General features: G+C 45.3%; 1 long non-coding RNA gene across 2 annotated transcripts in view; it reads right to left on the minus strand.

The window, feature by feature from the left end:
* LOC310708667 overlaps nucleotides 1-1,385 on the minus strand; it is a 31,413-nt gene extending 30,028 nt beyond the window's left edge. For both annotated transcript variants that reach the window (XR_014527139.1, XR_014527140.1), the window contains exon 1: nucleotides 1,075-1,385. This is a non-coding gene — a long non-coding RNA (uncharacterized lncRNA). The remainder of the gene's footprint in view (nucleotides 1-1,074) is intronic.
* Nucleotides 1,386-9,666: the final 8,281 nt, after the last annotated feature.

Consider the following 9,666-nt stretch of genomic DNA (forward strand, 5'->3'; position numbering starts at 1 on the left):
AAAGCTGTAGCCTTCTGTTGCCTTCCTCCCTTCTCCCTCCAGAACCTCTGGAACAGGCGTGGGGGATCTGTTTCACCCCAAGGGTGCGGAACCTTCTGGGAGCTCCATGCCTGTGGCAGATGTGGCCAGAGGCAAAACAGCAACAACATCCCAGCCGCGCAAAAGCCAGATCCCAGCCCTTACATCTCTCCACACAAGAGGCACAATCATCCTTCATGAATACAGGCCTGCCAGGCAAAAGCGCTCAAGGTGGGCACAGAGCGTGGCCTGTGGAGAGGCTGTGTTCTGGGGCAGATAAAAGGGCGCAGAGAGGTGAAGCTTCCCACACTCCTGCTGTTTCCAGTCCCTGCTCCACATTATAAGGCTCATTATTCCTCCGCAGCAGGGGGCTGGACTAGAGGACCCTCAGGGTCCCCCACCTCTACAGTTCTAAGATTCTAGAAGGCTGCATACACAGCATGCATTGAAAGCAAGCCCCCCATAACAATGGGAGCTGTCGTTTCCCCCTCACGGCACCAGAATTCCACCACTCACTAACAAACTACAGTTCCCGGGATTCTGGGGTGGGGGGATAGGCCAGCTGATGCCCTCGCAAAAGTGCAGGCAATGTAGGTGGGGAAGGACTGCGATAGGATGTCTGGGAGCTAAAAAGGCCTCAGGGCCTCAGGCAGAGTCCTCCTTTGGTGGAGCAGCCTCCATGTTAGTCGACTCCTGACACTGATGGCCTTCCTTAAGCATCTGGCTGTACAGAAGGCTTCCTGCTATTCTTCTCTGGGCAACCTGCACGCTCTGCTTTGTTCTCTTTGCAAAGTCCCCCCTTGCTTCTCAGAGAAGATGGAATTTAGTATTCAGTTCACACATTTTCTTTCCTGTTTTTCTCTGGACTGAAATCATTAAACCAGAATTGGCCTGTCAGTCTTCTGCGGTTTCCTCTTTCATCTGTCAATTCCCCTTCAATTTATTCTCCTTTTTTGTGTGTGCATGTCTCTCCACTCACCTTATATGACAGTTCACTTCTCTCTAAAGCATGAAACAGAAATCTTCCCCTTACTGCTCTCTAATTTTGCTCCTTACCTCCTTCAGTCCTGCAGGTATATCTGTTATACTGAGCAAGGAACAAGAGGTGATGGTTCTGAATTTGCTGAACATGGTGGCAGCCATTTTGTCCTGTCCGGACTCCATTTTGGGGACCAAAACTGGCTCTCAGTAAAGTAGCATGAACTGGAGTAAGTGTATTCAGTAAGTGTATTCAGTTTGTCACTTGCTGGGAGCCAGTTTATGGCTTTTATCAGTCTACCTGCCTGTCCTTATGCTTAAATGCTAATTTGAGGTTTACGAAACGGTTATTTCACTTTGGTGTGTGATGTTTTTATTATTATTTATTAAATTTACATGCCACCTTTCATCTGAAGAGCTCAGGCACGTCACAGCATAAAAATACAAGATAAAAACACAAAACTCATAATAAAAACTAGAACAAAAACAAAGCAACCCCCCCCAACACATTTCAAAGGGTTCTTAATGGACCCAAGGCCTGTTTGAAGAGGAACGTTTTGACCTGGCGCCTAAAGGCGTATAATGAAAGGCATTCCACTTTATTCAGCTCTAACTGGCCCAGATATATTATCTTACTATGAAGAAGGAATTTCAGAGTTTTAAAAGAGATAAGGCAATGTCACCGATACTTAGAATATAAGTTGGCCAGTGTGGTTGGAATCATTTTGGATTTGATGAAGTGAACTTTTCCTAATATACAAGTTTGTGGTGCTGCGCTTCATAAAATCCCAATGTACCCAAAAATGGAATAAAGGCATCTAGCTCAGGCCAAACTACATGTTATGTTATTCATACTTTTTTTTAGAGTATGCTTGAACTGTCTAGATTTATTTTTAAGAAAAAGCAGCTGTAGGGCCTTGATCTGGAATCATACCCTCCAAGTGACCCATTTTAAGTGGGGCATACCTGATCACAGAAGGCTTCTGTTTGGATCCTGGAATGGTTTTTTGGTCTGGAGCTCTGGTGCAAGACATTCACTCGAGCACAAGTCAGCAGCGCCTTCCTGGCCGGCACTCCGGGACGGCCCTGCTGACAATTGCCAGAGCGCCTGATCGAAAGGTGTGTCTCTCCTGACGTCCCATAGGAAAAGGATTCGTGTGATTTAAAATAGACATATACTGTATTGTAAACACCCACCCACCCACACACACACAGAGTGAAATTACTTTGAGATACTTGGAGAGTGATTCCCTGCCCCCACTTTCACAGGGCCACTCTCAGAAGGAAATGACATGGTGGGGGAATGAGGTGTTCCTTACCTTTTAAATACAAGTCAAAGTGTTTAAGTCAAAAGACAGGAGGGGGTGGAATGAGTGTTTTGTGTGAATACACCTAGCTTACAGGCATTTAAAACTACTAGAAAGGCTTACATGCACCTTTAAAGCTTTGTTTGTAATTCTATCTTCAGCAAAATCTTCCGGGGTACCACAATAAGCTGACAGGGCAGAAGGAAGCATCTGTCTCAGAGACATGCAGCTAGAGCGTGCTCTTTTGTTTTCCATCAGTCAAATGGACCATAATAGAGCCTGATGGGCAACGCTGTCACATAACCAAAGCAGCTCTGCTTTTAGGTTTGATCCAGGAAAAGCTCCTCACTGTTCACTTCCCCAGGAGGTCTGTGTAATATCTGAACAGACACTGCAAGGCTTAGGGATGGGAGATCTTCCACTTCTGGTCTCCTCAAATCTCTTTTCTGACGAGAGCAGCTTTTGCATCTCATTTGGAAACCAAGGACCCAGAGTCTGGAGGAAGAATGGGGAGGCACACAATGCCAGATGCTTGAAGTCCAGTGTGAAGTTTCCACAGTCTGTGTTGATTTGGGGAGCCATGTCATCAGCTGGTGTTGGTCCACTGTGCTTCATTAAGTCCAGGGTCAACACAGCTGTCTACCAGGAGATTTTGGAGCACGTTATGCTTCCTTCCACAGACGAGCTTTATGGGGATGCTGACTTCATTTTCCAACAGGACCTTGGCAGCTGCCCCCACTGCCAAAAGTACCAAAACCTGGTTCTGTGCCCATGGGATTTCTGTGCTTGATTGGCCAGCAAACTCGCCAGACCTTAACCCCATAGAGAATCTATGGGGCATTGCCAAGAGAAAGATGAGAGACATGAGACCGAGCAATGCAGAAGAGCTGAAGGCTGCTATTGAAGCTTCCTGGTCTTCCATAACACCTCAGCAGTGCCACAGGCTGATAGCATCCATGCCACGCCGCATTGAGGCAGCAATTGATGCAAAAGGGGCCCAAACCAAGTACTGAGTACATATGCATCCTTCTACTTCTCAGAGGTCCAATATTGCTCTATTTGCAATCCTTGTTTTGCTGATTTCATTTAATATTCTAATTTTCTGAGATTGTTAATTTGGGGTTTTCATCAGCTGTACGCCATGATCATCACAATTATAACAAATAAAGGCTTGACATATCTCACTTTGCATGTCATGAGTCTATCTCATATATTAGTTTCACCTTTTAAGTTGACTTACGATATTCTAATTTTCCGAGTTTCACCTGTATATGCATATTTGTACATATTGCTTTGCTGAAGACCTGCTCTGCAAAATCAGGAAAAGTGTGATGTTTGAAAAATGACTGCATTTCAGTTTGCATATAGTTTTGGGACGTGAGAACTAGATAGATACACCTTTAGATGTGAAATGAATTGAATTCCTCCATCCTTAGTGGGAATATCCAGTTTGGAAGCCAGGTAGAATTCTCTGCATGCGCCTCTATACTTCCATGATTGTTAAAGCATGCGGCAGACACAAGGCACACAGCACCCTGTAGCTCTTTCACATACATACATGCAGTCACACACCAGACATGCAGGCATGTGTGCATGCACACACATACACCCACAAAACCAACATTTCCAGACCTCTCCATTCCCTCACTAGGATCTCTAATGAGCAGGCAGAGTGATCTCTCATCTCCAGTCTGAGTGCTAAGAACCACAGCACTAAGATCAGACATGCCTGCTTTTTAGAGAAAGATCAGGCAGAGAGCTTATCTTTGATCTTAGTGCTGCTGTTGTACATAATGCTAAGATTATGTACTCCTCTTTAAGGGTAAAAGGCAGCATTTCAGCTCACACCCACCACAGTGCTGGCTGGCGTGCAGGTGGGGAGGAAAGCCTCCCAGTGATCAGATGAAAATGAGAAATAGTTGGGTCACCAACTTACTGATGTCCCCAACAGCCAGATCTCAGAATGACTTTGTCTCACTTGATTCACTTGGCTATTAAATAGCATGAGGGACATGGTGTTAACTGTGCAGATCTTCGGAGGTGATTGACTTAGTCAATTTGTATGGGTCTTATGTTCAGAGTATGTCTCTTCAGTCACAAAAGTCTCTGTGAGAGGGAAAAGATCCTGGCTTTCTAAATTTATATTCATAGCAACAATATCCTTGCTCTGCTAGGGACCATTGGCTCCCTATGGCAACGGAACTATGTACTCAGCATGGAAGGAGAAATATGCTGGGAAGGGTCAATAGGACAAATACCTGTGAAAAAGCTACCTATCTCCTGAAGGATGAGGGACTCCATTAATTCCATCAAGTTAAAGTCAGGAACATAGAGTAATGAACCTCCTACTGTTATTTATACCCATCTCCTTTACCCATGTTTTTCTCATATTTTCCTTACATCCAGGATAGGATATTTCCACCTCTTCTGCCAGATGACATTCTCCTTCAAATCCCACCTTGAGTCATTCTTCACACAATTTACCTTATATACCCCTGACTTTTGCCTACCCTGTCTCCCTTCTCCCAGTTCATTTCTACCTTGTGTAGGGTACTTTAAAGAGGAATTACCAGGACTTGCGTCACTTGATCTATAATATCATATCTCACATAATAAGATTCTTCCCCCCCCCATCTCCTCACTGCCCCGTCCTTGCTAACTCCTTCGCCTGCCGGGCTGGAAAGCTACTGTGGCGCTGCTGATAACAGTATTTGCAGAACTGTAATTATATCACTATCATAAAAGATGTGTGCCTTAATCCCTTCATGAAGGGAAGAAGAGTGGTACCTCGGGTTACAGACACTTCAGGTTACAGATGCTTCAGGTTACAGACTCCACTAACCCAGAAATATTACCTCGGGTTAAGAACTTTGCTTCAGGATGAGAACAGAAATCTTGCTCCGGCGGCGCGGTGGCAGCAGGAGGCCCCATTAGCTAAAGTGGTGCTTCAGGTTAAGAAGAGTTTCAGGTTAAGAACGGACCTCCAGAACGAATTAAGTTCTTAACCCAAGGTACCACTGTATATGAATGCAAACACACACACACACACACACACACACACACACACACAACCTTCCAGTTATTTCTATAATCAGATTTTCATTACAGCAACTGCCCAAAAAAGTTCAGTAAATCATGCCTCAAAGCATTTACCCTCTGAAAAATATTATCTAAATCAAAGAAAGGGGTTGGAATAGATGATCCTTGGCAGTGGCGTAGCGTGGGTTGTCAGCACCCGGGGCAAGGCAAGTAATTTGTGCCCCCTAACCCGTGGATTTGCGCCCCCTAACCCGTGGATTTGCGCCCCCTAACCCTAACCCCCAGATGTTGCGCCCGGTGCGGCCGGCACCCCCGGCACCCCCCACGCTACACCACTGATCCTTGGGGACCTTCCAACTCTGCAATTCTATGGTTCCATGATAAGATTAAAGCCCTGCCCAAGTCCTCTAGTTAACACACTGTTTTCCCTCTCATTTGTTTTCAACACTCCCCACACTTCAAGTCTATTGACACCAAATGATTAAATGTCTATTTTTGATCCTTTTTATTCTTTACACCATCTGTGCTGTCTTTCCCCACCCCCCCACCCCTTCTAAAGCCCACACTTGCTCTCTTCTCCCTTCAGAGTACTTTTTAAAGCCCCGTTGAGAGCTCTGGGTATCTGCACAAAGCAGGGCTGTCCTGCCCCAGGGAGTCGGCTGCCTCAGGCAACTGGATGTTTGGGGGGGGCACCAGCTGCTCCCAGTATGTACTCCCAGTCTGAACCCTCTCAGCTCCCTGCCTTGCACTCCCTAAGCCACGCAGGTGCCTTCAGGCATGGGGAAGGATGCTGTCTCTCTTGCCAGAATACCAGTATCTGAAGAAGTGTGCATGCACACGAAAGCTCATACCTAGAACTAACTTAGTTGGTCTTTAAGGTGCTACTGGAAGGAATTTTTTATTTTGACCAGAATAAGATTCAGTTGCCAGTCTGGTCAGAGGCTGTAAGTGGAAGGGGGGCAGGAGCACCATCTTGCTCTTTGCCTAAGGATGCAAAATGTCTTTTGCTGTGCCAAAATAACCCAAACTCTGAAGAAAGAAGTTCCAGCTTCTGGAATCAGAATAAGCAATGTATGTGAATCAAACACATTTGAATATATTTGTGTTTGTTTTGGAGTCATCATTTGAAAAAGAACCTGGAATATTTTTCCTCCGAGACCAACAGACGTGTTAGTTTAGTATCCATAGCATGAAAAACCCAGACTCTACAATTACTAAATGACTAGGACTGCAATTGTATACCTGGGAGTAAGCCCCATTTATTTCAGTACTTGTGCATGGACATGTCTAGGCATTTGTGCTGTAAATTTTTAAAAACCACAAATTCATTCAAAAATCAAAGCGTGCTTCACAACATAAAAATACAAAATGGCAACACTAAATACATAATAAAAACAAGCAGAAAAAAACCCTTCCCACAAGCACATTTAAAAGGCCACAGACAGTTTAATCATTCTGACAGTTTCCCTCAGCTGGCTCTCTTTTTGTGTGTGAGTGAGGGGGGAAATGAATGGCAAAGCCTCATGCCCTTGGCTGAAGAGAGCCTCTCCTCAGAATCCATGTTGAAGCCTCTCTATTAGCTTCAGGAAGGTGAAACAAAGAATATGCACTCCCTGCTTGTTTCTTGAGGAATTATCTAATTCCTCTTCTAACCCCCCTCCAAGATAAATGCATGGAAGAAAATTGTAAATATGATGGAAGGCGGCCTGATCCTGAACCATGAACCTGTTGAGCTTCTCTGGAAACTAGATAGTAGTACTTGCTGTCAGCTACTGAAGCCCAATCCATGTTTATTTTGATATTCTAGTCCACTTATCTCCTTCATAAAGACATACTCAAGTGGGCATACAGAATAAAAATATAATAACAAAGGGTAGCTAAGCTACAATTCTAAAAGCAGCAGCAAGAAATCCACAGTGGCAGCAGAACAGCGCAACACACCAGCATAAACACACTCAGTTAGGATATATAGAATCATAGAATCATAGAGTTGGAAGAGACCACAAGGGCCATCGAGTCCAACCCCCTGCCAAGCAGGAAACACCATCAGAGCACTCCTGACATATGGTTGTCAAGCCTCTGCTTAAAGACCTCCAAAGTAGGAGACTCCACCACACTCCTGGGCAGCAAATTCCACTGTCAAACAGCTCTTACTGTCAGGAAGTTCTTCCTAATGTTTAGGTGGAATCTTCTTTCTTGTATTTTGGATCCATTGCTCCGTGTCCGCTTCTCTGGAGCAGCAGAAAACAACCTTTCTCCCTCCTCTATATGACATCCTTTTATATATTTGAACATGGCTATCATATCACCCCTTAACCTCCTCTTCTCCAGGCTAAACATGCCCAGCTCCCTTAGCCGTTCCTCATAAGGCATCGTTTCCAGGCCTTTGACCATTTTGGTTGCCCTCCTCTGGACACGTTCCAGTTTGTCAGTGTCCTTCTTGAACTGTGGTGCCCAGAACTGGACACAGTACTCCAGGTGTTAGGTCTGACCAGAGCAGAATACAGTGGCACTATTACTTCCCTGGATCTAGATGCTATACTCCTATTGATGAGGCCCAGAATTGCATTGGCTTTTTTAGCTGCCGCGTCATACTGTTGGCTCATGTCAAGTTTGTGGTCAACCAAGACTCCTAGATCCTTTTCACATGTACTGCTCTCAAGCCAGGTGTCACCCATCTTGTATTTGTGCCTCTCATTTTTTTTGCCCAAGTGCAATACTTTACATTTCTCCCTGTTAAAATTCATCTTGTTTGTTTTGGCCCAGTTTTCTAATCTGTCAAGGTCGTTTTGAAGTGTGATCCTGTCCTCTGGGGTGTTAGCCACCCCTCCCAGTTTGGTGTCATGTATATATGTATACATACCCTCCAACATTCCTCAGATGAAAATAGGGACATTTCTCACTCCCCCCCAACAGACCCTCCTTGAATCTCCATTTTTCGTCCCCCCCACCCCCACATTTGCTACCCAAAAGAACAGCGAGTGCCACAACCACTTCACCAGTGGGACACAGCACACATGCTCTCCGCCGTTCTGAGAAAACCCCTCAATCCTATTTTATTTTATTATTTAATAGATTTCTTTAAAAAATACACACTAACAAATACATTTTAGAAAGGGGCAAGATTGGAAGTGGACACACGAAGTATTTTTTTAAACGACTTCTTGCACTCCACTCCCCCTTTCGTCCTGCCCTCTGCCTGCCCCTCGGAGCTGGCACATCATGCAAGGCTGGGCCTCGCTGGCAGGATCTCTCCTCCTCCTCCTCACCCACTCTCCAGCAGCCGCTATGAGCTGCCCAAGTGAGGAGAGGCAACAGGATGCTTCCTCACTGCTGCCGTCACTCAGGACACCGAATTTGGTGGTGGAAACACTGGCAGGGGAAATAGGGACACTCCAGGATAAAACCAGAAGCTGGGATGGCTTTCATAATTCCAGGACTCTCCCTGGAAAATCAGAACACTTGGAGGGTATGCTTATATGTATGTATGTTAAGTTGTGGGTGAACATATCAGACGACACAGCGATTCTTCAAACAGCTCTTGCTTATTCACAGGCCAGAACAGAACTGAACTGAAGGGTTCAGCCAGTCTGCTTATATAGAGCTCCACTAGAAAGCAACAGTAACCATTTTCTGTAAGTATCCAATCACTGAATGTCACTTTCGATCCCTTATTTGCATATGTGGACCTGAGTGAAAACTATCTACAGTATCCCCCTGCTGGCCCAGGGTGAGAACTTCAGTACATAACAATGTATGTATTTATATATACACCACCATTCTGAGAAACAGTATATGAAGCAGCTAATAGCAAATCGAAATAGAAAAAGTACAGTGGATGCTTGGGTTGGGAACGTGATCCATGCGGGAGGCACGTTCGCAACCCGCAGTGTCCACAACCCGCAGCGGCGCGTCTGCACACATGCGGGTTGCAATTTGGCACTTCTGCGCATGCGCAAAGTGCGATTTAGCGCTTCTGCGCATGCGCATCCGCCGAAACCCGGAAGTACGCCCTTTCTGGTGCTTCCAGGTTTCGGCGGTCCGCAACCCGAAAAAACGCAACCTGAAGCGTCTGTAACCCGAGGTATGACTGTATTGTGAAATCCATGAATCAATAGCAGATTGCAAAACTGCCCTGTGGCGCTCAGAGCACATCTCAGCAAATGGGCAAATTAATATGGGATTAAGTGGTTTCATAAGGAACTGCCAGTAGGAGCTGTATAGTTACTGTTTTTAGCTGGCTCCTATGCTGCTACAGTAATATTTGAATAGCATGGAGCTTACGTGATATGGCTTCTACTAAAACCAACTTTAGCACCCTCAT

This window comes from Podarcis liolepis (assembly GCF_965112155.1).
Source record: "Podarcis liolepis genome assembly, chromosome: 6".
NCBI lineage: Eukaryota > Metazoa > Chordata > Lepidosauria > Squamata > Lacertidae > Podarcis > Podarcis liolepis.